General features: G+C 40.5%; 1 pseudogene; it reads left to right on the top strand.

The window, feature by feature from the left end:
- Positions 1–600: 600 nt before the first annotated feature.
- On the top strand, positions 601–25354 carry LOC148791674 (serine/threonine-protein phosphatase PP1 pseudogene; annotated as a pseudogene).

Genomic DNA, 25354 nt, shown 5'->3' on the forward strand with positions numbered 1-25354 from the left:
TGCCGAGCCGGTCCTGCCTTCTCCACCCGAGGTCCCGACGCCCCCTCCTGAGGGGACTAGTGGGATCAACCCTGGGGGAAGCGAGCTCCCTCAGCTGGGGGAGGTGCCCTTTAACCCCCTTCTGCCCCGACCTTACCCTCGATTCCCAGTGGGGAGCTGGGAGGGGGTAAATGATTATCTGGTAGCTCATTGGAGGAGTCAGAAGGTAATCACCAACGATGAAATTGCTTAGAGGGGAAATATGGAGCCCGGGGATCTCTCCGCGTTCGCCTCTGCTCACTGCATGGTGGTAAGTGGCCTTTTTTCCCCTTTTTTCTCTCTTGTTCTGCCCTTTTCCGCGGTCTTCTGATCTTTCGTTTTCGCTGATAGGTAAACTCTGCCATCCATGCCATGGCTCTCCAGACGCGCATCCATTGCGTCGATGCCCTCGACCAGCGTGCAGCCAACCAGAAGCTCCAGGTCGAGCTCGACAGGATCTGGGGCGAGCTCCATCACACCCGCAAGGGGAGCGAGTCTCAAGAGCTGCTCGTTCATGACCAGGAGGCTCAAATCGCTCGGCTTACTGAAGAGAGCGCACGCTACAGGGAGGAATCGTCGAGGATGGCGGGAGAGAGGGAGCTCCTCAAGCAACAGGTGCGGGAACTGGAGTCTACTCTTCTGAATCAGACCCGAAACTTTGACCAGATGGTGAAGGCTGAGCGAGAGAAAGCAGTCTGGGATTTTAAAGACTCCCAGAGTTCCATGACCTCTAGGCGGAGTATGGCTCGGGTTCGTACCGCTCAGGGTTCAAGCTTTGCCGGTGGCTGGTTTGGAAGAAGTTCTCCAGACTTAACCTCGACGGCATTACCATGAAGGGTCTATCCCCTGAGATAGCGGACGAAGAGGAGCCTAACTCTCCGGAGGATGAGGAGGCGGATCCTTGAGGTGGCGTTTCTAAGAATGAAAATTTTCTCCTTTCTTCTAGGTATGATGAACTCTTTTTATTTTTGCTAAAATGATCTCATCATTTGGGGTTTTTCTGAAATTACCTACCCAAAGTAGGGCTCTTCGGTAGGCGTTCTCCCCATCTGTCTCGTTTAGGGTTTCCGCGGCATACCGCGAAGTGATTACTACGTACATCCGAACTAAGCACTGATTGGTTATTCCTTAGCTCGACCGACGTATCGAAACGAGCTATGCTTCGTATGGTTTAAACCCGAGCTGCTTACGCCTTTGATTTTTTGAACTTTGCCTTCGCCATTGAGGCAACTTTCTTCACGCCGAGGTCTTTTTTAGCTCGGTGTTTTGGCCCTTGGGCTTAGGGAGGGACCCGTAGTCCGCTCTTGGATTCTCCCACACCGAAGTGGCGATTGGGGTTTTCTTGTACCGAGGTCATGTTAGCTCGGTGTTTTGGCCCTTAGGCTTAGGGAGGGACCCGTAGTCCTCTCTTGCTTCTTACAGATAATATTGCCTCAGATTGACGATATTCCATGCTCGAGGTACTTTTTTCCCTTCGAGGGTCTCGAGCTCATATGTTCCTTCCCCGAGCACTCGTTTCACTCGGTAAGGGCCTTCCCAGTTGGACCCGAGTTTGCTAGTGTCGGGTTCAGGTACCATAACTTTACGAAGGCCTAGGTCGCCAACGCGGAGGTTCCGCTTCTTGACCCTGGCATTGTAGTACCGAGCTACTCTCTGCTGGTAGGTTGCGGTCCTAATGTACGCGAGGTCCCTCACTTCGTCGAGTTGGTCGAGGTTGGTGCGTAGCTCATCTTCGTTTGTTTGGTCGCTGTATGCTTCCAGGCACAACATAGGTACTTTGATCTCTACGGAGATCACTGCTTCGGTGCCGTAGGTGAGATTGAAAGGTGTTTCTCCCATGGTGATTTTCTCCGTGGTCCGGTAGGCCCATAGAACATTGGGTAGTTCATCTGCCCACAATCCTTAAGCTTGATCCAGCCGTGCCTTTAGTCCGCGGAGGATGGCTCTGTTCGTGACTTCTGTCTGACCATTTGCCTGAGGGTGCACGATTGAAGTAAAGTTTTGTTGAATCCCCATGTCTCGGCAGCAGTCTTGAAATTTCATATCCTCGAACTGTTTGCCATTGCCGGAGATCAATACCCGAGGTAATCCGAAGTGGCATATGATGGTCTTCCAAAAGAAGTTTTGGACGTTTCGGGCTGTTATTGCTACGAGGGGTTCGGCTTCTACCCATTTAGTAAAATAGTCCACTGCTACCACTAAGAACTTTCTTCCACCCGTTGCTGGCGGGAATGGCCCGAGTAGATCAATGCCCCACTGTGCAAAAGGCCACGGACTGGTGAGGTATTTGAGGTTGGCAGCGGGTTGGTGGTGAACATTGGCATGTCTCTGGCATTTATCACATTTTCTAACAAGTTCAATGGCATCTGCCTTCATCGTTGGCCAGTAATACCCATGTCGAAGCGCTTTCTGGGCGAGGGCCCTGCCCCCCAAGTGTCCACCGCACAGACCTTCATGAATGTCACGGAGTACGAGTTCAGCTTCGGTAAGTCGCAAGCAACGCAGGTAGGGGAGCGTGTAGGATCTCCTGTATAGCCGCTCATCTATTATGACATATTTGGCTGCTTGACGTTGCACCCTTCTGGCTGCATTGTGCTTTGCAGGGAAGGTCCCGTGCAACAGTTCATTAGTGGGTCAATCCAGCTCGGCTCTGCTTCAATGATGGGAGCGACCTCCTCTGCCCCCCCGAGAATGCTAGGCCGAGACAGGTCCTCTATGTATACAGTTCTCGTGGTGATGTCGCTAGTGCTGGCTAACTTGGACAGGGCATCGGCCTCAGCTTTCTCTGACCTAGGGATCTGTCTGATAAAGTGTGACTGGAAGTTGAGCAGGGCCTCTCTGACTTTGTCTAAGTAGGCGACCATGGTCGGCTCGCGAGCTTCATACTCGCTCGTGACCCGGTTGACCACGAGTTGTGAGTCACTGCAGATAACGATGTGCTTGGCTTTTACTTCTCTGGCTAAGGCTAGTCCGGCTATCAACGCCTTGTACTCTGCTTCATTGTTAGATGCCTCGAACTCGAAGCGTAGCACGTACTCCAATTTCATGCCGCTTGGGCCGTGCAGAACTATTCCGGCACCGCTGCCCTGTTGGTTCGAGAAGCCATCTACGTGAAGGATCCAGGGCTCTTCATCCCAGCTCGCGGTTGGCCGAGCTAGGAGAGGTGCCACACTGGCTACTACTTCGCGGGGTTCGGACTTGACCGACCCGGGAGCTTCGAGCTCACCCGAGGTGGGAGCCTCGCGCTCAACTGGCCTGGGAACCTCGGAGCTGAATGTGCACTCGGCTATGAAATCTGCTAAGGCTTGGGCCTTAATGGTAGTTCGCGGCTTGTACTAGATGTCGTACTCGCTGAGCTCAATGGCCCACTTCGTCAACCGACCGGAGACCTCGGGCTAAAGCAATATTTGCCTCAGAGGTTTGTCGGTAAGGACGATAACAGTATGAGCTTAGAAGTACGGGCGGAGCTTCCGAGCTACAATTATCAATGCGTATGCTAGATTTTCCATCTCTGGGTATCTTGTTTCTGCTCCCTGTAATACTTTACTAACATAATAGATGGGTCATTGGACCCGATCTACTTCCTTTATTAGTACCGAACTGACCACCCCGTCGCCTGCCGAGAGGTAGAGTTCTAAAACATCACCCTCGTCGGGTCGGGTTAGGGTCGGCACGCTAGTAAGGTATTCCTTGAGCTCGTTGAACACGAGTTGGCAATCTTGGGTCCACTCAAACCCTTTTCCCTTTATTGCCTTGAAGAACGGCAGGCAGCGGCCCGCCGACTTAGACATGAAACGGCTTAGGGTGGCTATGCGGCCGTTCAACCTCTGAACCTCCTTCGGTTTCCAGGGTGGTTTCATGTCCAAGATGGCTTTAACCTTATCCGGGTTGGCTTCAATGCCGCGCCGGTTAACAATGTATCCTAGGAACTTACCCGAGGTTACACCAAACACACACTTGTTCGGATTCAATCTCATATTAAACTGACGCAAAACTTAAAAAACAGAATGCAAGTCTTATATTAGTTCATGTGAGAATTGAGTTTTGACAACCATGTTGTCCACATAGCATTCTACTTTTCTGCCGATTAACGGCGCAAACAATTTATTTACAAGCCTCTGAAAGGTTGCCCCTGCGTTTTTCAACCCAAAGGGCATAACCTTGTAGCAGTATAGGCTGAACTCCATGATGAAGGCAGTCTTTTCTTCGTTTGCCGGGTCCATCTTGATCTGGTTATAGCCCGAATAGGCGTCCAAGAAACTTAGCAACTCATGCCCTGAGGTCGCGTCCACCAAACGGTCAATTCGGGGGAGTGGGAAGCAGTCTTTCGGGCAAGCCCCGTTCAGGTTGGTGTAGTCGACGCACATGCGCCACTTGCCGCTGGCCTTCTTTACCAGGACGGGGTTGGCTACCCAGCTCGGGTATTGGACTTCTCTTATGAAGTCCGCTGCGAGGAGCTTCTTGACTTCCTCGTCGACCGCTTTCCATCGTTCCAGGGCTAGGTTGTGTTTCTTCTGTCTAATGAGCCTAACTACAGGATCAGTGTTCAACTTGTGAGTTATGAGTTCGGGGTCCATGCTAGGCATTTCTGCTGCGGACCATGCAAAAATATCTAAGTATTGAAATAAAAATCTTATCAGTTTGGATCGTAGGGGCTCCTGGACGGAAGCGCCGATCTGGAGCGTCCGAGCTGGGTCTACTGTTGAGGTCGGGATCGCGACTGTTTCTTCCGTGGGCGCAGCTCGTTCTTCGCCTTGCTCCGTGGGTCGCTCTAGTTCAAGATTATCGGCCACCTTGGTCTTCCCCTTTAGGGCGGCAACGTAGCACTTGCGGGACTCGAGCTGGTCGCCCCGCACTACCCCCACACCGAAGTCTGTTGGGAACTTCATAGCCAAGTGGTAGGTGGAGACCACCACCCGTAGAACGTGGGTGATGGGTCGACCTACTATGGCATTGTAGGGAGAGGGGGTCGCTACCACTAGGAAGTTGTGTTCGAACCTGACCACGCAAGGCCAAGTGCCGATCTCTACAGGTACTGTTATTTTCCCAAGGGGTCGGACTTCTTCTCCGTTGAAGCCTACAAAAGGAGTGTCTGCGGGCTTCAGGTCACTTCTCTGCAGCTGGAGCTGGTCAAACGCAGCTTTGAAGAGCATGTCGGCTGAGCTGCCCGAGTCGACGAGTATACGCCTAACCTCAAAGTCGTTGATTCTCAGCTTTATTACGAGTGCATCGTCGTGGGGGTAATGGACTCCTCGCGCATCGTCCTCTGTGAAGAAAATTGGCTCTTCCGTTCTCGGCCGCTTCGGAGGGTTCTGCTCCTCCTGGGTGACCTTACGAATCGAATCTGAGCTGCCGCCGAAGTACAACCTACGACGTTTGAGCCTCCCACTATCATGTGAATGGTCCCCCGAACTGGCCTCTCCTCTGGAGGCTGCCTCTACGGTTGTTCGGCCGGCCTGCTACTGGACTCGGGGGCGTCTTTACCGTGCTCCCCTTGCCGACCTGTTCTATTACTGTTATTATTCTTATTATTATTTTGTACAAAGTTTCTCAAATATCCGCGACGGATGAGCTCCTCTATCTCGTCGCGGAGGTTTTTACAACTCTCGGTACTGTGACCGTGGTCCTTGTGAAAACTGCAATACAAACTCTTATTTCTTTCATTGGAATTCCCCCTCAGACGGGGCAGCCACTTCATGTACGGGGCGTCCTTGATTGCCATCAGAATTTTGGCCCGCTTCGCATTTAGTGGAGTGTAGTCTGCTCGGTCTGGTGTAGGAGCCCGGAACAACTGACCCGACTTTGCACCCCAGACTATTTCCTTTTCTCTTCGGGTGTCCTCTTGACTGGGAGGTTCCCCTTCTCTCTTTCTTTTTTTGGGTGCGCCCTCGCCCTTCTGGTTGATCTCCTCTTCAGTGGCTATGAACTTATCTGCAAGCTTTAGGAACTCAGTTATGGTCGCGGGTTGGTTGACGACCATGTGCCACTTGAACTCCTTGTGCTTCACGCCTTTCTTGGCCGCTGCTAGGCGTACGGCAGGGTCCAGGTGCGGTATCTGCATACAAGCGTCGTTGAACCGCTTGATATAACTTCGGATGGACTCTCCTTCTCTTTGGGCTACGTTGAAGATGCTTTCTTCAGTCCGCGAGCACTGCTTGCTGGTGACAAAGTGGGACGTGAAGGCTTGTGCGAACTACGCCCAGCTTCTTATCGATCCAGGCACCAAGTTCCGATACCACGTGCGTGCCGCTCCCCTGAAGGTAGTGGAGAAGGCCACGCACATGCATGACTCACTGGCTCACGTCAGGTGCATCTGTGACTGAAAGGCGTCTACATGATCATTCGGGTCAAACGACCCGTCATACTTGTCAAGACGCGGAAGCTTGAAATCCTTGGCCATTGGAACTGCCAAGAGTTCGGAGGACAGGGGGGACGGAACCGAGAGGAGGGGAGCCTTGGCTTCGGCCAAGCCTACCTCTTCTTTGCCCATGAGCTCGGGCAAATCGTGGGTGACAGATCGGCGAGCTCGGCGCCGGCATCTCTGCTTCTTGGTGGGCTCGGCGTTAGTGCTGCTCACCTCCGCGCTGTCCAGAATGGTTTGCGCTGGGAGCATCCCGGTCTACTGGTGATGGCTGTGGACAGAAGGGGCCTGCTTAGAGTCTGCTACCAGGATCTTGAACTGATTTTCGAGGATTGGGGTTCTGAACTTCAACTGTTGAGGCGATGTTGACCTGCCTAGACGGGGTCCCCCTGACCTATCCACCCGCGACGAGATCGGGGTAGCCGGTCTGGTTTTTTGGGGGATTTTGGGGGACTTCTCCTCAGTCGGAGTGCTCGCTCTGGCGGCGAGATCTGGCTTGCTGCAGGGCCAGGTGCTAAGGCTGGAGTTGAGGCTGTTGAAGCTGAGGTTGGGGCAGCTGGGGGAACTGCTGCTGGTACTGTTACTGGGAGACCTGGTGCAGCACGTGCTGCATGCACTGCATCAGGTCCTCCAGCTGGTTCGGGCTGGCCGCTGGGGGCACAACCAAGGGTTCAGTGAACGTTGTTCCGACTGTAGCGGGGAGTGGGGCGATGACAGGTGCCATTGTGAGAGGCACGTTCAATCTGGGAATTCCGTCCGGTGAGAGGGGGACGGTGAATTGCCCGATACAGACAGTAGGAGACTGGGGTTGCTCCCTGGAGTTACCCATTTCTATGCTTTGTACGATGTTGCTAGGGGAAGCCATAAGCGCTGAGTTGTGTTTAAGGAAGAAGAAGTAACTGAGAATTTAAAGGGGAAGGCCTTTTGAAGCGTTTCCCACAGACGGCGCCAAATGATGTGGCGCGATCCGGGCACTCCTAGCTGGCGACTGACTGGCTCCTCGCTAGCAGCGACCGGCACCTGAGAAGATGAAAGGAAGGATTCTCGGGGATTAGCCCGATGGGAATACTCCGATGCTTAAGTTAGTACTGTGTATGGGGAGTAAAGAGAGAAACGAAAGCTAAGAGTGGAGGTCGCGCTTTATCACTATATTCCCGAGGTTAGAGGTCTCAAGAGAGTCCTTCTCTTCTGCCCTAGGGGGCTCTTATAGGTGGCCGTTGGGACGTACTCCTTACTTGGGTGAGTGACACATCCCCAAAGTGACAGGCACGCCTCCGCCTATTGAGAGACGTGGGCGCAGACTGTCGAAAGGACAGGGACTGCGCCGTCAGTTAGGGACGTGGCCCAGTCTAATAGGTACGGCTTATTCACAAGAAGCTTCCTGAGTGAAGCTTGTGCCGTCAGTTAGGGACGTGGCCCAGTCTAATAGGTTCGCGAGCTGCTCTGTAATGAACTTTGAATACTTCAGAAGTACCCTTAGTAGAATTGGTCCTCGGATGATTTGCCATGCTCGGGAGCTCGGACGAGCTGGCTTTCTTAGATTGTAAGTTAAAGTGTACCTCGGAATATCCCTTGAGGTAGCTCGGGGAACTCGGAGATCGCATTGTGGCAAGCCCCTCCTTTACCACGCTACCACGTAGCGGGCTGCTTTAAGGGCCTACCACTTAACCGTATCGGAACACGATGTTGAGCTGTCGCTTACGCTGAGTTGGCATCCACGTGTCGCCATTTCATAGGTTGGGTCAAATCATCCTTCATCAATAATAAAAAAAAGTCTTCAAAAACCCAAACGAATAACACGTTAAGCTATTAGTGCCAAACTACAAACAACGATCACTCCCAGCATCTTTAAACAATCCACCCAATATATTCTGTTAGAACAGAGCAATAACAAAAGCCAACATGGCCATCCAAAATTGGAACCAACACAACCATTTCATGTCGGCCGAAACCATCATTCCGTAACCGATAAAATAGAAGCATAGGAAGGAATAATTCACTTTATTTAAAAAGTCGAACCAAAGGTAATTGATAGATTCCCAGAATGATGCCATTAAAGAAAACAGCAGCTGAAATCAATCCAAACAATCCAAGACTATCCAAACCGTCATAATCTATCAATTGAAAAACTAAACTAGAGTCAACCCATACGTAACAAGATGCGGACAATTTTAGATTATTCCCTTACTAACCAACCAACCCTTATGCAAATGATTCAAACTCAGCATAGATAAAATAATCCGGTAGATATCGAATATAGCAAAACTTAATCAAACCCATTCCTCCTAATCCTAGGCCAAACCTAGGTAGGAGCAAATACAGATTTTTCAAAACTAACCAAGCCGTGGCAAACCATTCAAACATCAATCAAATGAATAACCACTAAAAAAGCATATTAGCTAAACAAAATCCCCTTACTAACAAAAAAGAACCTGACATACCTAAATAAAATAGGAAATCAAGCCAACTCCTCAACAAAAAAAAAAAATAGACCAACTCGTAGGAAAATAAAACAAATAAACGTTCATCGATCCAAACCGTCCCGTCCACACAATCTAAAATAAACAAAAGAATAAACTTGACTTAATCAATTTAACCCACAAGAATAGAGCTTATTAAAATTCTAATCACACTATTGTTAAATAAACAAACCCACTATAACTTATACCACGGGCAGGATATTCTCCCAAATCTAAGTTTAACAAAACCAACATATTTAGAGAATTTAGGAAATCAACTCAACTCCATAAAAAAGAGAAATCTTTCCTACTCAAATCAAAACAAAGCAAATAAAAAACGACCAATCCAAACAATCCCATTTAAACAACATACAGAATAATTGAGACATGACTTAATATAAATCACATCAACCAACAAATACTGAGCATATTACCCCTTAAAATCACAACTTTCACTTAGACGAACATTTTAAATCACTCTAAATAAGCTAAATGCACTCACTCAGACTTGTAAGTGCCAAATAGAACCTATAGGAACCGATTCCAACTAATCCATTTCTGGCGATGTAAACGTACATGTGCCAAACCAACTAACCTAAACTTTTAATGATCAAAAAAGAAGTTTTCGTATTTCATATCGAAATATTTCAAAGCACTGGCAAATTCATAATGAGAAAAGTCATCAAAAATCCTAATGAAAAACACATTAAACTATTAGTGCCAAACTACAAACAGCGATCACTCTCACCATTTTAAAACCATCAATCCAATATAGTCAGTGACAACAGAGCACTAACAAAAGCCAACATGGCCAACCCAAATTGGAATCAACATAACCATTTCATGTCGGCCCAAACCATCATTCCCTAACCGATAAAACAGAAGCATAGGAAGAAATTATCCACTTTATTTAAAAATCCAACCAGAACTACAGACTAGCTTCCCATAACGATGCCACCAAAGAAGACCTTAGCTGAAATCAATCCAAACAACCCAAAACTATCCAAATCGTCCTAATCTATCAATTCAAAAACTAAACAAGAGTCAATCCACAAAAAACAAGATGAGGACAATTTGAGATTATTCCATTTCTAACCAACCAACCCTGATGCAAATGAATTAAACTCAACATAGAGAAAATGATCTGGTAGAGATTGAATATAGCTGAGATTAATCAAACCCATTCTTCCAAATCCTGAGAAACTGAGTCTAACAAAACCTAGGTAGAATCAACAACCGATTCAAGCTAATACACTCTGGCGATGCAAACGTGCATGTGCCAAACCAACTAACCTAAACTTTTAAGGATCAACAAAGATGTTTTGGTACTTCATAGAGAAATATTTCAAAGCACTAACAATTTGATAATCCGAAAACTCTTCAAAAACCCAAACGAATAACATGTTAAGCTATTATTAGTGCCAAACTACAAACAACGATCACTCCCAGCATCTTTAAACAATCCACCCAATATATTCTGTTAGAACAGAGCAGTAACAAAAGCCAACATGGCCATCCAAAATTGGAACAAAAACAACCTTTTCATGTCGGCCGAAACTTTCATTCCGTAACCGATAAAACAGAAGCATAGGAAGGAATAATTCACTTTATTTAAAAAGTCCAACCAAATCTAATCGATAGATTCCCAAAATGATGCTATTAAAAAAAACCATAGCTGAAATCAATCCAAGACTATCAAACCGTCCTAACTATCAATTGAAAAACTAAACTAGAGTCAACCCACACGTAACACGATGCGGACAATTTTAGATTATTCCCTTACTAACCAACAAACCCTGAAGCAAATGAATCAAACTCAACATAGAGAAAATCATCTGGTAGATATCGAATCTAGCTAAACATAATCAAACCCATTCTTCCTAATCCTGGGCCAAACCTAGGTAGGAGCAAATACAGATTTTCCAAAACTAACCAAGCTGTGGCAAACCATTCAAACATCAATCAAATCAATACCCATTAACAAAGCATATTAGCAAAACAAAATCCCCTCACTAAGAGAAACGAACCCGACATACGTAAATAAAATAGAAAATCAAGTCAACTCCTTTAGAAAATATAACTAGACCCACTCGTAGGAAAATAAAACAAATAAACATTGATCAATCCCAACAGTCCCGTCTAAACAATGTAAAACAAAATAAAGAAGAAACATGACTTAATCAATTTATCCCACAAGAATAGAGCCTATTACAACTCTAATCACACTATTCTTAGTTAAACAAACCCACTATAACTTATACCACAAGACGAATAATCTCCCAATTCTAACTTAAACAAAACAAACATATTTAGAGAAGTTGGGAAATCAACTCAACTCCAGGAAAAAGTGAAACATTTCCTACTAAAATCCAAACATTGCAAATAAACAACGACCAATCCAAACAAACCCATTTAAACAATGTAGAAAATCATAAAGACCAAACTGGACATAAATCACATCACCCCCCTAAAGTCTCCATTTACATTAAGACGAACCATTTAAATCTCTCAAAATATGCTAAATCCACTCACTCAGACTTATAGGTGCCAAACAGAACCAACAGGAACCGATTCAAGCTAATCCACTCTGGCGATGCAAACGTGCATGTGCCAAACTAACTAACCTAAAATTTTAAGGATCAAAAAAGATGTTATTGTATTTCCTAGAGAAATATTTCAAAGCACTAACAATTTGATAATCAGAAAAGTCTTCAAACACCCAAATGAATAACACGTTAAGCAATTAGTGTCAAACTAAAAACAACGATCACTCCCAGCATCTTTAAATAATCCACCCAATATATTCTGTTACAACAGAGCACTAACAAAAGCCAACATGGCCATCCCAAATTGGAACAAAAACAACCATTACATGTTGGCCGAAACTATCATTCCTGAACCGATAAAACAAAAGCATAGGAAGGAATAATGCACTTTATTTAAAAAGTCGAACCAAAGCTAATCGATAGATTCCCATAATGATGTCATCAAAGAAAACCGTAGCTGAAATCAATCCAAACAATCCAAGACTATCCAAACCGTCCTAATCTATCAATTGAAATACTAAACTAGAGTCAACCCACACAAAACAAGATGCGGACAATTTTAGATTATTCCCTTACTAACCAACCAACCCTGATTCAAATGAATCAAACTCAACATAAAGAAAACCATCTGGTAGATATCGAATATAGTTAAACTTAATCAAACCCATTTTTCCTAATCCTGGGCCAAACCTAGGTAGGAGCAAATACAGATATTCCAAAACTAACCAAGTCGTGGCGAACCGTTCAAACATCAATCAAATCAATACCCAATAACAAAGCATATTAGCAAAACAAAATCCCCTTACTAACAGAAAAGAACCCGGCATACCTAAATAAAGTAGGAAATCAAATCAACTCCTCAACAAAAAAAAAAGACCAACTCATAGGAAAATAAAACAAATAAACGTTCATCGATCCAAACTGTCCCGTCAACACAATTTAAAATAAACAAAAGAATAAACTTGACTTAATCAATTTAACCCACAAGAATAGAGCTTATTAAAATTCTAATCACACTATTGTTAATTAAACAAACCCACTATTACTTATACCACAGGCCGGATATTCTCCCAAATCTAAGTTTAACAAAACCAACATATTTAGAGAATTTAGGAAATCAACTCAACTCCATAAAAAAGAGAAATCTTTCCTACTCAAATCAAAACAAAGCAAATAAAAAATGACCAATCCAAACAATCCCATTTAAACAACATACAGAATAATTGAGATATGACTTGATATAAATCACATCAACCAACAAATACTGAGCATATTACCCCTTAAAATCACAACTTTCACTTAGACGAACCTTTTAAATCACTCTAAATAAGCTAAATGCACTCACTCAGACTTGTAAGTGCCAAATAGAACCTATAGGAACTTATTCCAACTAATCCATTTCTAGCGATGTAAACGTACATGTGCCAAACCAACTAACCTAAACTTTTAATGATCAAAAAAGAAGTTTTCGTATTTCATATCGAAATATTTCAAAGCACTGGCAAATTCATAATGAGAAAAGTCATCAAAAATCCTAACAAAAAACACATTAAACTATTAGTGCCAAACTACAAACAGCGATCACTCTCAACATTTTAAAACAATCCATCCAATATAGTCAGTGACAACAGGGCACTAACAAAAGCCAACATGGCCAAACCAAATTGGAATCAACACAACCATTTCATGTCGGCCCAAACCATCATTCCCTAACCGATAAAACAGAAGCATAGGAAGAAATTATCCACTTTATTTAAAAATCCAACCAGAACTACAGACTAGCTTCCCATAACGATGCCACCAAAGAAGACCTTAGCTGAAATCAATCCAAACAATCCAAAACTATCCAAACCGTCCTAATCTATCTATTCAAAAACTAAACAAGAGTCAATCCACACAAAACAAGATGAGTAAAATTTGAGATTATTCCATTTCTAACCAACCAACCCTGATGCAAATGAATTAAACTCAACATAGAGAAAATGATCTGGTAGAGATTGAATATAGCTGAGATTAATCAAACCCATTCTTCCAAATCCTGAGAAACTGAGTCTAACAAAACCTAGGTAGAATCAACAACCGATTCAAGATAATACACTCTGGCGATGCAAACGTGCATGTGCCAAACCAACTAACCTAAACTTTTAAGGATCAACAAAGATGTTTTGGTACTTCATAGAGAAATATTTCAAAGCACTAACAATTTGATAATCCGAAAACTCTTCAAAAACCCAAACGAATAACATGTTAAGCTATTATTAGTGCCAAACTACAAACAACGATCACTCCCAGCATCTTTAAACAATCCACCCAATATATTCTGTTAGAACAAAGCAGTAACAAAAGCCAACATGGCCATCCAAAATTGGAACAAAAGCAACATTTTCATGTCGGCCAAAACTATCATTCCGTAACCGATAAAACAGAAGCATAGGAAGGAATAATTCACTTTATTTAAAAAGTCCAACCAAATCTAATCGATAGATTCCCAAAATGATGCTATTAAAAAAAACCATAGCTGAAATCAATCCAAGACTATCAAACCGTCCTAACTATCAATTGAAAAACTAAACTAGAGTCAACCCACACATAACAAGATGCGGGCAATTTTAGATTATTCCCTTACTAACCAACAAACCCTGATGCAAATGAATCAAACTCAACATAGAGAAAATCATCTAGTAGATATCGAATCTAGCCAAACATAATCAAACCCATTCTTCCTAATCCTGGGCCAAACCTAGGTAGGAGCAAATACAGATTTTCCAAAACTAACCAAGCTATGGCAAACCATTCAAACATCAATCAAATCAATACCCATTAACAATGCATATTAGCAAAACAAACTCCCCTCACTAAGAGAAACGAACCCGGCATACGTAAATAAAATAGAAAATCAAGTCAACTCCTTTAGAAAATATAACTAGACCCACTCGTAGGAAAATAAAACAAATAAACATTGATCAATCCCAACAGTCCCGTCTAAACAATGTAAAACAAAATAAAGAAGAAACATGACTTAATCAATTTATCCCACAAGAATAGAGCCTATTACAACTCTAATCACACTATTCTTAGTTAAACAAACCCACTATAACTTATACCACAGGACGAATAATCTCCCAATTCTAACTTAAACAAAACAAACATATTTAGAGAAGTTGGGAAATCAACTCAACTCCATGAAAAAGTGAAACATTTCCTACTAAAATCCAAACATTGCAAATAAACAACGACCAATCCAAACAAACCCATTTAAACAATGTAGAAAATCATAGAGACCAAACTGGACATAAATCACATCACCCCCCTAAAGTCTCCATTTACATTTAGACGAACCATTTAAATCTCTCAAAATATGCTAAATCCACTCACTCAGACTTATAGGTGCCAAACAGAACCAACAGGAACCGATTCAAGCTAATCCACTCTGGCGATGCAAACGTGCATGTGCCAAACTAACTAACCTAAAATTTTAAGGATCAAAAAAGATGTTATTGTATTTCCTAGAGAAATATTTCAAAGCACTAACAATTTGATAATCAGAAAAGTCTTCAAACACCCAAATGAATAACACGTTAAGCAATTAGTGTCAAACTAAAAACAACGATCACTCCCAGCATCTTTAAATAATCCACCCAATATATTCTGTTACAACAGAGCACTAACAAAAGCCAACATGGCCATCCCAAATTGGAACAAAAACAACCATTACATGTTGGCCGAAACTATCATTCCTGAACCGATAAAACAAAAGCATAGGAAGGAATAATGCACTTTATTTAAAAAGTCGAACCAAAGCTAATCGATAGATTCCCATAATGATGTCATCAAAGAAAACCGTAGCTGAAATCAATCCAAACAATCCAAGACTATCCAAACCGTCCTAATCTATCAATTGAAATACTAAACTAGAGTCAACCCACACAAAACAAGATGCGGACAATTTTAGATTATTCCCTTACTAACCAACCAACCCTAATGCAAATGAATCAAACTCAACATAGAGAAAACCATCTGGTAGATATCGAATATAGTTAAACTTAATCAAACCCATTTTTCCTAATCCTGGGCCAAACCTAGGTAGGAGCAAATACAGATATTCCAAAACTAACCAAGCCGTGGCGAACCGTTCAAACATCAATCAAATCAATACCCAATAACAAAGCATATTAGCAAAACAAAATCCCCTTACTAACAGAAAAGAACCCGGCATACCTAAATAAAGTAGGAAATCAAATCAACTCCTCAACAAAAAAAAAGACCAACTCATAGGAAAATAAAACAAATAAACGTTCATCGATCCAAACCGTCCCGTCAACACAATTTAAAATAAACAAAAGAATAAACTTGACTTAATCAATTTAACCCACAAGAATAGAGCTTATTAAAATTCTAATCACACTATTGTTAATTAAACAAACTCACTATAACTTATACCACGGGCCGGATATTCTCCCAAATCTAAGTTTAACAAAACCAACATATTTAGAGAATTTAGGAAATCAACACAACTCCATAAAAAAGAGAAATCTTTCCTACTCAAATCAAAACAAAGCAAATAAAAAACGACCAATCCAAACAATCCCATTTAAACAACATACAGAATAATTGAGATATGACTTGATATAAATCACATCAACCAACAAATACTGAGCATATTACCCCACTAAAATCACCACTTTCACTTAGACGAACCTTTTAAATCTCTCAAAATAAGATAAATCCACTCACTCAGACTTTTAAGTGCCAAACAGAACCTATAGGAACCGATTCCAACTAATCCATTTCCGGCGATGTAAACGTGTATGTGCCAAACCAACTAACCTAAACTTTTAATGATGAAAAAAGAAGTTTCCATATTTCTTATCAAAATATTTTAAAGCACTGGCAATTTTATATTGAGAAAAGTCATCAAAACTCCTAAGGAAAAACACATTAAACTATTAGTGCCAAACTAGAAACAGCGATCACTCTCAGCATCTTACAACAATCCACCCAATATAATCTGTTACAACAGAGCAATAACGAAAGCCAACATGGCCAACCCAAATTGGAATCAACACAACCATTTCATGTAAACCATCATTCCATAATCAATAAAACAGAAGCATAGGAAGAAATTATCCACTTTATTTAAAAAATCCAACCAGAACTACAGATTAGCTTCCCAAAACAATGCCATCAAAAAAGACCGTCGCTAAAATCAATCCAAACCATCCAAAACTATCAAAACTGTCCTAATCTATCAATTCAAAAACTAAACAAGAGTTAATCCACACTAAACAAAATGAGTACAATTTGAGATTATTCCCTTTCTAACCAACCAACCCCGATGCAAATGAATCAAACTCAACATAGGGAAAATCATCTGGTAGAGATTGAATATAGCTGAGATTAATCAAACCCATTCTTCCAAATCCTGAGAAACTGAGTCTAACCAAACCTAGGCAGAAACAACAATAGATTATCCATAACTAACCAAGCTGTGGCAAACCAATCAAACATCAATCAAATCAATACCCCCTAACAAAGCATATTAGTGAAACAAACTCCCCTCACTAATAGAAACGAACCCGGCATACATAAATAAAGTGGAAAATCAAGTCAACTCCTCTAAAAAATATAACTAGACCCACTCGTAGGAAAATAAAACAAATAAACATTGATCAATCCAAACAGTCCCGTCTAAACAATCTAAAACAAAACAAAGAAGAAACTTGACTTAATCAATTTATCCCACAAGAATAGAGCCTATTACAACTCTAATCACACTATTCTTAATTAAGCAAATCCACTATAACTTATACCACAGGACGGATAATCTCCCAATTCTAAATGAAACAAAACAAACATATTTAGAGAAGTTCGGAAATCAACTCAACTCCATGAAAAAGAGAAACCTTTCCTGCTCAAATCAAAACAAAGCAAATAAACAACGACCAATCCAAACAAACCTATTTAAACAACGTAAAAAATCATAGAGACCAAACTGGACATAAATCACATCACCCCCCTAAAGTCTCCATTTACATATAGACGAACCATTTAAATTGCTCAAAATATGTTAAATCCACTCACTCAGACTTATAGGTGCCAAACAGAACCAATAGGAACCGATTCAAGCTAATACAATCTGGCGATGCAAACGTGCATGTGCCAAACCAACTAACCTAAAATTTTAAGGATAAAAATAGATGTTTTTGTATTTCATAGAGAAATATTTCAAAGCACTAACAATTTGATAATCAAAAAAGTCATCAAAAACCCAAACGAATAACACGTTAAGCTATTAGTGCCAAACTACAAACAACGATCACTCCGAACATCTTTAAACAATACACCCAATATATTCTATTAGAACAGAGCACTAACAAAAGCCAACATGGCCAACCAAAATTGGAACCAACACAACCATTTCATGTAGGCTGAAACTATCATTCCGTAACCGATAAAACAGAAGGATAGGAAGGAATAATTCACTTTATTTAAAAAGTCAAACCAAAGATAATCGATAGATTCCCAGAATGATGCCATCAAAAGAAAACAGTAGCTGAAATCAATCCAATCAATCCAAGACTATCCAAACCGTAACAAGATGCAGACTATTTTAGATTATTCCCTTACGAACCAACCAACCCTTATGCAAATGAATCAAACTCAACATAGAGAAAATCATCTGGTAGATATCGAATATAGCTAAACTTAATCAAACCCATTCTTCCTAATCCTAGGCCAATCCTAGGTAGGAGAAAATACAGATTTTCCAAAACTAACCAAGCCGTGGCAAACCATTCAAACATCAATCAACTGAATACCCACTAACAAAGCATATTAGCTAAACAAAATCCCCTTACTAATAGAAAATAACCCGGCATACCTAAATAAAATAGGAAATCAGGTCAACTCCTCAACTAAAAAAAATAGACCAACTTGTAGGAAAATAAAACATATAAACGTTCATTGATCCAAACCGTCCCATCAACACAATCTAAAATAAGCAAAAGAAGAAACATGACTTAATCAATTTAACCCACAAGAATAGAGCTTATTAAAATTCTAATCACACTATTGTTAACTAAACGAACAAACTATAACTTATACCATGGGCTGGATATTCTCCCAAATCTAAGTTAAACAAAACCAACATATTTAGAGAATTTGGGAAATCAACTCAACTCCTTCAAAACGTGAAATCGTTCCTACTCAAATCAAAACAAAGCAAATAAAAAATGACCAATCCAAACAATCCCATTTAAACAACATACAGAATAATTGAGACATGACTTGATATAAATCACATCAACAAACAAATACTGAGCATATTACCCCTTAAAATCACCACTTTCACTTAGACGAACCTTTTAAATCACTCTAAATAAGCTAATCCACTCACTCAGACTTGTAAGTGCCAAATAGAACCTATAGGAACCGATTTCAAGTAATCCATTTCTGGTGATGTAAACGTACATGTGCCAAACCAACTAACCTAAAGTTTTAATGATCAAAAAAGAAGTTTCCGTATTTCATATCGAAATATTTCAAAGCACTGGCAAATTCATAATGAGAAAAGTCATCAAATATCCTAACAAAAAACACATTAAACTATTAGTGCCAAACTACAAACAGCGATCACTCAAGCTGTGGAAAAACTAATCAAACATCAATCAAATCAATACCCACTAACAAAGCATATTAGCGAAACAAACTCCCCTCACTAATAGAAACGAACCCGGCATACGTAAATAAAGTAGAAAATCAATTCAACTCCTCTAGAAAATATAACTAGACCCACTCGTAGGAAAATAAAACAAATAAACATTGATCAATCCAAACAGTCCCATCTAAACAATCTAAAACAAAACAAAGAAGAAACTTGACTTAATCAATTTATCCCACAAGAATAGAGCCTATTACAACTCTAATCACACTATTCTTAATTAAAAAAACCCACTATAACGTATACCATAGGACGAATAATATCCCAATTCTTAGTTAAACAAAACAAACATATTTAGTGAAGTTGGGAAATCAGCTCAACTCCATGAAAAAGTGAAACATTTTCTACTCAAATCAAAACAAAGCAAATAAACAACGACCAATCCAAACAAACCCATTTAAACAACGTAGAAAATCATAGAGACCAAACTAGACATAAATCACATCACCCCCCTAAAGTCTCCATTTACATTTAGACGAACCACTTAAATCTCTCAAAATATGCTAAATCCACTCACTCAGACTTATAAGTGCCAAACAGAACCAAAAGGAATTGATTCAAGCTAATCCACTTTGGCGATGCAAAGTGCATGTGCCAAACCAACTAACCTAAAATTTTAAGGATCAAAAAAGATGTTTTTGTATTTCATAGAAAAATATTTCAAAGCAGTTACAAATTGATAATCAGAAAAGTCTTCAAAAACCCAAACGAATAACACGTTAAGCTATTAGTGCCAAACTACAAACAACGATCACTCCCAGCATCTTTAAACAATCCATCCAATATATTCTGTTAGAACAGAGCACTAACAAAAGCAAACATGGCCATCCAAAATTGGAACCAACACAACCATTTCATGTCGACTGAAATTATCATTCCGTAACCGATAACACAGAAGCAAAGGAAGGAATAATTCACTATATTTAAAAAGTCCAACCAAAGCTAATTGATAAATTCCCAAAATGATGCCATCAAAGAAAACCGTAGCTGAAATCAATCCAAACAATCCAAGACTATCCAAACCGTCTTAATCTATCAATTGAATAACTAAACTAGAGTCAGCCCACACATAACAAAATGCGGACAATTTTAGATTATTCCCTTACTAACCAACAAACCCTGATGCAAATGAATCAAACTCAACATAGAGAAAATCATCTGGTAGATATCGAATATAGCTAAGTTTAATCAAACCCATTCTTCCTAATCCTAGGCCAAACCTAGGTAGGAGCAAATACAGATTTTCCAAAACTAACCAAGCCGTGGCAAACCATTCAAACATCAATCAAATCAATACCCACCAATAAAACATATTGGCAAAACAAAATCCCCTTACTAACAGAAAAGAACTCGGAATACCTAAATAAAGTAGAAAATAGACCAACTCGTAGGAAAATAAAACAAATAAACGTTCATCGATCCAAACCATCCTGTCAACACAATCTAAAATAAACAAAAGAAGAAACTTGAGATAATCAATTTAACCCACAAGAATAGACCTTATTAAAATTCAAATCACACTATTGTTAATTAAACAAACCCACTATGACTTATACCACAGACCGGATATTCTCCCAAATCTAAATTAAACAAAACCAACATATTTAGAGAATTTGGGAAATCAACTCAACTCCATCAAAAAGTGAAATCTGTCCTAGTCAAATCAAATCAAAACAAAGCAAATAAAAAACAATCAATCCAAACAATCCCATTTAAACAACATACAGAATAATTGAGACATGATTTGATATAAATCACATCAACCAACAAATACCGAGCATATTACCCCACTAAAATCACCACTTTCACTTAGACGAACCATTTAAATCTCTCTAAATAAGCTAAATCCACTCACTCAGACTTGTAAGTGCCTAACAGAACCTATAGGAACCGATTCCAACTAATCCATTTCCGGTGATGTAAACGTGCATGTGCCAAACCAACTAACCTAAAGTTTTAATGATCAAAAAAGAAGTTTTTGTATTTCATATCGAAATCTTATTGGCAATTTCATAATGAGAAAAATCATCAAAAATCCTAACGAAAAACACATTAAACTATTAGTGCCAAACTACAAACAGCGATCATTCTCAGCATTTTAAAACAATCCACCCAATATAGTCTGTTACAACAGAGCACTAACAAAAGCCAACATGGTCAACCCAAATTGGAATCAACACAACCATTTCATGTCGGCCCAAACCATCATTCCGTAACCGAAAAAACATAAGCATAGGAAGAAATTATCCACTTTATTTAAAAATCCAACCAGAGCTACAGATTAGCTTCCCATAACGATGCCACCAAAGAAGACCTTAGCTGAAATCAATCCAAACAATCCAAAACTATCCAAATCGTCCTAATCTATCAATTCAAAAACTAAACAAGAGTCAATCCCCACGAAACAAGATGAGGACAATTTGAGATTATTCCCTTTCTAACCAACCAACCCCTTTGCAAATGAATCAAACTCAACATAGAGAAAATCATCTAGTAGAGATCGAATATAGCCGAGATTAATCAAACCCATTCTTCGAAATCCTGAGAAACCGAATCTAACAAAACCTAGGTAGAAGCAACAACAGATTATCCAAAACTAACCAAGCTGTGGCAAACCAATCAAACATCAATCAATTCAATACCCACTAACAAAGAATATTAGCGAAACAAACTCCCCTTACTAATAGAAACGAACCCGGCATATGTAAATAAAGTAGGAAATCAAGTCAACTCCTCTAGAAAATATAACTAGACCCACTCATAAGAAAAAAAAACAAATAAACATTGATCAATCCAAACAGTCCCGTCTAAACAATCTAAAACAAAACAAAGAAAAACTTGACTTAATCAATTTATCCCACAAGAATAGTGCCGATTACAACTCTAATCACACTATTCTTAATTAAAGAAACCCACTATAACTTATATACCACAGGACGCATAATCTCCCAATTATAAGTTAAACAAAACAAACATATTTAGTGAAGTTGGGAAATCAACTCAACTCCCTGAAAAAGTCAAACATTTTCTACACAAACCAAAACAAAGCAAATAAACAATGACCAACCCAAACAAATCCATTTAAACAACATAGAAAATCATAGAGACCAAACAGGACATAAATCACATCACCCCTCTAAAGTCTCCATTTACATTTAGACGAACCACTTAAATCTCTCAAAATATGCTAAATCCACTCACTCAGGCTTATAAGTGCCAAACAGAACCAGTAAAACCGATTCAAACTAATCCACTCTGGGGAGTTTAGGATGCTTGTTGGTTATCTTGTCCTTTGTGGGTAATTCCTTACAACCTATTTTTGTGTCTTCATTTTGTTTTAATGAATTTTTCTTTACCATAAAAAATGCTTATTCTGTCCAAGATTCCAAGGAACTTATCCCATAGTTTTGGATATGTATTAGATCAGATGCCTGTGAGCAGAAAATCTGAATGTCATGTAATTACGTCTCTTTCACACTTTTCTCTACTACTCTCCCTCATTGAAAGATTGAGTCACTAGGGTCAGAGATATGATGGAGGGAAAGGTTTTAGCTTCAATTGAAATGAGATTTTCTCCATTTTGTAGCATGGAAAGATCCATGATGAACTTTAGAAGAAAGTAAAGGAGAATAAAGGGAGATGGAAGGGCAAAAGAGAGAAGAAAAGATTGGGAGTAAAGGGCCAAGGGAAAGAACAACAAGATTGGTGATGGTCGTTCAAATGGCCTGGGAGAGCAGGGAACATAGAGCCAAGAAGACTAACTGGATGTGAATTCACGCTCGCATCCAACTTTCTTTCCCTGATGTTGTTTGCCTTAGCCAAACTATGTGGTGAACATGTTTAGAACAATCAAGTGTTGAACAAGTCGAGATCAATGAAACATAGGGAACCCTCATGGACCAACTCCTGTAATGTTCAGGATCAGTGTCTCATCCACAGACTCCACCAGGTTGGTTTTTACCCAATAGAGAACTAATAGAGGACAAATATTCATATCTAAGCATTTATCTTTTTTGTTGACTTCATCCTATGAGTCACATCATAGGTGTTAAGATTAATCAGATTTTATAACAGACATTGTCTAACACATGGTAACAGCATATGTTTGCCTTTCCAAAGCCTGTTATCTTAGATACAAAAATGACAACTCCCATTATCTACATGCTTTTATGATTGTTTTGATTGATATTTGAGAAAAATGATTGTGGATTTCGATTGAGTAATGAGTATCTCAGAGCAAAGGCAGCCATATTTTGAATTTTATTAAGTACCGGAAGGAGCAAGTTGTTTGTTTTGTTGGGCATCTACCCATGTGTCTACATAGCTAATGCAAATGCATAAAGATAATTATCATATTTACCAAGTTCTCTAATTCAAATACCACATTTTCTGTTAAACTGCAAATATCGTGTGTGGAGTAAAAGTGTAGCTCCATTCATTTGCTTTAATAATGAAATCTCCATTGCTGAACTACTTGACTCTTTGGCAGGAGATATCCATGGTCAGTATTCTGATCTTCTTCGGCTTTTTGAATATGGTGGACTCCCACCTGCAGCAAATTATCTCTTCCTTGGGGATTATGTGGACCGTGGTAAGCAGAGCATAGAGACCATTTGCCTTCTCCTTGCATACAAAATTAAATACCCAGAGAACTTTTTCCTTCTTCGGGGCAACCATGAGTGTGCTTCCATCAACCGAATATATGGGTTTTATGACGAGTGCAAGAGAAGGTTTAATGTCCGCCTTTGGAAGACATTTAAAGATTGCTTCAGCTGCCTGCCAGTGGCTGCTCTTATTGATGACAAGATCCTTTGCATGCATGGAGGATTGTCCCCTGACTTGAAGAACTTGGATCAGATACGGAATATTGCTCACCCTATTGATGTGCCCGATCAGGGACTTCTCTATGATTTGCTATGGGCTGATCCTGATAAAGATATACAAGGATGGGGAGAAAATGACAAAGGTGTATCTTATACATTTGGAGCTGACAAGGTCACTGAATTCCTTCAAAAACATGATCTAGATCTCATTTACCGTGCTCATCAGGTAGATGCGATTCAAATGCCATAGCCTGGCTCTTTTGGCTTGCTTAATCAAATTTTGTTACTTCATTAACATATGCATCTATCGGCTTATGTCTAGGCCTATAGATTTCAGTTATGCATCTAACATCAAATCATGGTCTAGATTAGTGCATGTTTCATGAAATCATAGGGTCCCATCAGAATGGCATAATTCATAATCCTCACTAAAAGTTATGGCAGACAAGTAGGGGTGCTACAACTTCCATATCTAGTAGTGGACTTTCCAGTGTGACAGAAGGTAATTTGGGTGACTAATGATGAAAAATAGATATGAATAAACAAAGATACAGCTTGCTGTCCACCAAAGTTTGAGTAGGAACTAGATTTCATCATGGAAGCACTTACAAAAGTAAAGAAAAAGAACTGTAGCTCATAGTTTCCAAGGTGCCAAGGCAAGGCTAGGTGACCAAGGCGGGGGCGCCCGGGCACCTAGGCACCTAGCCCTCACCTAGGCGATGGAATTTAAAAATAATAAGTTGATGGATTTCTACCCATTCTGAACTAGTTTCTTTGGATTTATGTATTATGCACTTTTGTGCTTGTGTTTCTTGCAGTGTTGCTTCAAGTAGGCAAAACAATTTATTAGAATTACAACTTATAACTTAGGAGTTGGAACTTAAAAGAACTGAAGGTGGTGGAGCCCCTATTTGAGATCAACAAAACATAGGGAACAAATACTAAAATAAAAGAAAATGAATGTGAAAAGTAGGTGGCAGAGCCCCTGCTCTAGACTTAGAAAAACTGGTGAAAAAATATTAAAATAATAGAAGAAATATGAAGAAGAAAAGAAGGGGTGAAGCCCTGTTCTAGACCCAGAAAAGCTGGTGAAAAAATACTAATATAAAAGAAGAGTATGAAGAAGAAAAGAAGAGGTGGAGTCAAGGAAGTTATTGTTCTGACTTTCAATCCGCCAACATAGTATCCATATTCTCAATCAGCCGATTCCAATGAGTGAGAGAAGAGAGATGGAGAACAGGTTTGTAGAAGTTGCAAAATGGAGGAAAGAGATAAAGAGTGAAGCAAAATTTTTCATTCTTGAAGAGGTAAGGATCAGAGGCCAGCAGAGCTTGAAGATTAAGGAGGCAGAGAGAACTACATTCAAGAGGAAGGTGGACAGGCATGGGATGAGGGAGAGGGTTAGGATTTCAGACGTGGAGGACTAA

This window comes from Nelumbo nucifera, chromosome 5, assembly GCF_055504915.1.
Source record: "Nelumbo nucifera cultivar China Antique chromosome 5, China Antique-T2T, whole genome shotgun sequence".
Lineage (NCBI taxonomy): Eukaryota > Viridiplantae > Streptophyta > Magnoliopsida > Proteales > Nelumbonaceae > Nelumbo > Nelumbo nucifera.